General features: G+C 45.0%; 1 protein-coding gene across 1 annotated transcript in view; it reads left to right on the top strand.

The window, feature by feature from the left end:
- CSUI_002857 (uncharacterized protein) overlaps positions 1–4,790 on the top strand; it is a gene marked incomplete at its 3' end in the record, with an annotated part of 22,374 nt that overhangs the window by 8,495 nt on the left and 9,089 nt on the right. The window contains exon 4 of the mRNA XM_068063056.1: positions 4–242. The remainder of the gene's footprint in view (positions 1–3; positions 243–4,790) is intronic.

Raw genomic sequence — 4,790 nt, 5'->3', positions numbered from 1 at the left:
AAGAGAAAGACAGGGGAAAGAAAGAAGGAGGAGAACAAGGAAGTAAAGACAGAACAGAAGAAGAAGAGGTGAAAAGAAGAGGATCCGAAGGAAATTCCATGGAAACAGTTAGCTTGAATGATGGCGAAGGAAAGACAGGAAGAGGAGAAGAGGAGAGTAGCGATCCGGATGGAGAATTCGAGAGGAAAGCAAGAGTAGAGAGAAGACCCACAGATCCTGTTGAATGGCTTTCAGATGAATGAGCGAAAAGGATGAAACAAAAAGAAAGAAAGAGAAAGAAAATTGATTCTTATATATATATATATATACGTGTGTATCAACGACATATCGGTCGATACTGTCTTCAGTGAGAGTTCTTTCATTTCGTGGCTGCATCCTGGGCCGGCCCCAGCATTGAAGGTGCAGGTTGAAGAGAGAGGAGAGTCCTAACAGAAATCGGTCGGGAAGAATCATAGCAGGAGTTGTCTATGAAGACGAAGAAGAAGAAGAGGCTCACCAAACAAAGAACTTGTTATCCCGGGCAGGGCTAGGGTGTATATACACCTGGAAGAGAGGGCGAAGGGTGACAAGGCCGAAGAGAGGAGGAGAAGAAGAACAACAGGGAAGAAGAAAGACGCTTCTCTTCGTTGATCTCAAGAGTCTGTTCTTTCATGAATCTTGTCTTCGCTTACGTAGGCGGAGATTTTTGTCGTATACGATATCGCATTGTGTGGATTCATGTGTAACCTTCAAATACTAAGACTGTAAAGGGAAGCTTGAAAGTCCGGTTGCTCTTTATCTCTATACGTAAGATATACTTACGTGCATTCTCTCTCCGTCTAAATCTATCTATCTATCTATCCTTGATCTATTGCATACTTTATACAGGCATATGTATGCCTATACATGTATCGGTACTTAGTCAGTCCCTATTGTGCTGTCTGTCGTTGTGTCGGGTTGGCCTTCAGTCGCCTCCTCTCTCTAGACTCGATTCTCTTCATTCTTTCTCACGGTTTCTCATCTCCATAACTACATTCAAGTCCCCGTCACGTATCGCTTTTTGCTTCTTCCTCTCCACTACCGCGGTCTTTAGACAAGCGAAATACATACACACTCAGGGATGCATGCATGCATGCACTTCCTGAAACAAGAGATCTTGACCATTCCTACCTCTTCACAAGAGAGAAGATAACAAAGTAGAACAGAGGCTCTAGCAAGAATCGTAAGAAGGTTCACCCAAAAGTATCTGTTTATTTCACACGAAGAGCTATCTATTACTGCCTGTGTGTGGCGTATGTACATACACCTGGGTGATTTGTGTTTTAGAAGGGTTTGTCTTGGAACGATAAAAGAGCCAAGATAACATACAGGGAGAAGAAACCGAACCTCTCTAAATATGGAGGCTTAGAAAAGGGGTTCAAGTCGTCACTAAGTGAGAGAGCCTAGTGAAACACATGCAACAGCTGCGATTCTATGCGCTAGGGTATGGAGGAGAGACAAGGAAGATCGATGTCCTAGGAAATGGAGCCATTCTCTTTCCTGGTACGCCTATCAAGAGAGGAGAGGAGCGAGATTCTATTTTGGAAGTCTTTCATTTTTCTCCATAGAGCAATCAACTTAAGTATTCTCTCTCCATTCTTTCCTCTTTCTTTCTCTTCTAGGAGTCAGGCCCTCGAGTTGTAGAGGGGGAAGAGCGTAAAAGAAAGAAAAAAGGAGGGTGTTGTCGTCTCTCTTGTCATGACAGCGAAGATGGCGACGTTTCATAGAAATGGACATAGGTGTAAAGTGGGGTGAGGCCAGCTATATATATACATATAGATAGTTTGTCTATTATATGTTCCATTGGTTCCTATCAAGCCTACAGTCTGTATCATAGCATGCAACTGAAAGGCTTGTCCCTCTAACCACTAACATAAAGGGCCAACATATGCATCTATAGACAGCTATGCTATGCTGACATCGACGACCACGATGTTTATCTACGTGTATAGACAGACTGTATGCAAGGAAGGGGACAGGAACTTTGGTGAGTTCTGTGGAAGACAGTCAGCCGGGACGAGGCAATGCTTTTTTCTTTCAGAAACTTTTCTGGACGAGATTAGGACTGTAAAGGAAATGTGTGTAATGAATAAGAGAAGATACCTTCTTTACACGATACAAAGACTTCTTGTGTCATAGAGCCCACACAGGGACGAAGGCGACGAGATTTCCTTATCAATCGATCCACACAGCGAAGTGGAACAAAGGTGGGATGGCTGCTTCGCCGGTTTATATTAGCTTTATGATGTACTAGTCTAGGCGTGAAGATAAGTCTAGATGGGAGAAGCCTAATAGATCTCGACCACTTTGGATTCTTATAATGATGCCGTAGCTCACTTAGTCGGTCCTGTGTGTTGAGGGAGATCGGTCGGTTCTCCCATGTCTTCTCTGCTTCTTCTTGCGCGGGTTCAACAGGAGCTGCAGAAATAGATAGGCAGACAGATAGCCACGTCTGTCTTCTCAAGAAAGAATGCGTTAGTTCTAAAGTCTGTTTTGCTCATGTGATGATAGCGATAACAGCGGGGAGTACGTACGATCAGCCGGACAGGGAGCTCGTTGTCTCCAGATGAATATGAGAGAGAGTTCCATTTCGGCGGCCTCAACGAACAAGGAGAGACAGCGATAGACCCCTTCCATTCTCAACTTGAGATAACAGTCAACAAGCCTGTTTTTTTATAGGAGATTTCGTACGTTGTTCCTCTCCTTGGATACGAAGGTTCAACTTTCTGGCTAAGGGAAAGGGGTGTGGTAGAATGTGCAGAATGATCTAGGGGGATGGCCAGCAAAACTGCGGGGTGACTTGCAAGTATGTCACGGAGAGAGCTGGCTGCGGGGATACTGCTTCCAAGGGTTCTCCTGCTGCGCGTATGAAGGATTGCAGGAAGATTTATCTGACTCTTCTGCGACGGGGTTCCCGGAATAGCTGGTCGCTAGACAAGCGGGATGGATCGATCCATGAGACTCTAGGGTCACAACAGAGCTGGCGTGTTTTCGCGGGACGGGTACTGAGAAAGAGATCGCTGAACTAGGGAGTTATCTTTAGGAGAAGTGCCTTTTTCGCACAGGGATAGATACTGAGAAACAAGACTGCTCAAGGGAGTTCATTAATGACGACTGGGCTTGTTTTCTCATGGACCATTCATTCATTCATTCGATCCAGAAAGACTCTTGACGGCTGTCTTTTGCTGCTATTGCTAAGTGGGCTTCTTCCCAACAGGTCATACAGAGCTGTGAGGTTTCCAATTGCAGACAAAGTCAAAGATTCACTTCAACTCCTGTGAATCTCCTCGTTTATTGTAGAGCCACCGACTTGATGGATGGTATCAGTGCAGTCTCTCCCTCTCTCTCTCTTCCTGTGTCCACACAAATGGCATGTGAATCCATTCAGGAGAACACACATCTTATTTCTTCTCTTTCTCGACAGCCTTTCTTTTTGCAAACCACAGAGCTCTATGCAGGTAACTACTGTCCGCCTCCTCGGGCAGCAGAAAGAATCATATTAGTCGGTGATCTTCTATCATTGTTGAGAAACTTCCAAAGGTCGCATTCACTACACATTCCAGCCTGTTTTCTACTAGTGTGTGGTCCGACAAGCCGCAAGAGACTTCCCTTCCTATCCTTCTCCGCATAAGAAAGCCTGGAACGGCTCTTCTTCCTTACTTCGCTTACATTCTCTCTCTCATTCTCCCTCCAGCATAAGGACTCTATTCAGAGCTGACGTTTCGCAGAGATCATCATGATACCACACGAGATCGTTCTTCTAACATATCTCTTTTTCAACAGGTCTCTCTGTATGCGCACCGTCTACCGCCAGGGGAAAGAAACACCCGCGGAACTGGCTGATCGCTGTCAATCATAGTATAGTACGAAGCTTTTGAAGAGAAGCAACACGAAGAAAGTAAAAATGAATTGCTGGATACCCACTCAGAGGGAGAAAAGAAGCATCTTCTCCCCTCCGCTCCGGTCAGACTTCTTACTGCAAACCAAAGAGAGAGAGCTAGAGCAACAGATCCCTCATGAAGACAGCCAGACAGGTTTCACGCCCCCCGTCTTCTTGCCCAACTACTATGTGGTTAGCACAGCTCGTCTTTCTTTCCATGCTTTTCTTTCCCTTCTTTCGTTCTTTTCTTCTCTCTACAACACTCAAGCATAAAATCCGCGGGCCACACGGGTCATCTCCTTCCCGCCCGCTTCAAAAAACTTCGATCTCCAAAAAGAACAAGAAGAGTTGGCTCGGCTACTCTTCCTTCTCACGTTTATCTCAAGATTTCCAGGGTTTAGGGGTGATAACAGGTCTAGAAGTGAAAGAAGAAAATACAAGCTTGTACGTCTTTTTCTTCTCTTTCCTCTTCTTGGTTCGCGACTTCTTACAACGAACCCATCCTTCTCCCCTGGCACGGGCGGGAATCTCCTTCTTGAGAAACCGACCAAGATTTACTGTAAGAAGACTTGACATGTACGTGTGTATTTTACAGGATTCTTCTTTGTTTCTTCGTTGTTTCAAAAAGAATCGATATGAGCTTTTTTCCTCTTGGTGCCAAAGATCTAAGGAGGCATCTTTCATCCGTCATGTCTTGTAAGCAAACTGTTCTATCCACGAGATTCACCCTTCTCAAGAGAGAGGAAAGGAATCAAGTAAACGGCCACGAAGAAGAAAGCTTCTCTTTCTTCTTTTTCTATCATCACAGCTGAACAGGACAACGCCGCCGACACTAGGCTGTCCTCTTCATCTTAAGACCATTCTATCTCGGCGTATCTTCTCCCCTCTTAAT

The sequence above is a fragment of the Cystoisospora suis genome, assembly GCF_002600585.1.
Source record: "Cystoisospora suis strain Wien I chromosome Unknown contig_1214, whole genome shotgun sequence".
Taxonomy (NCBI): domain Eukaryota; phylum Apicomplexa; class Conoidasida; order Eucoccidiorida; family Sarcocystidae; genus Cystoisospora; species Cystoisospora suis.
The sequence above is the reverse complement of the archived record's forward strand: the minus strand, read 5'-3'. Positions and strand labels throughout refer to the sequence as shown.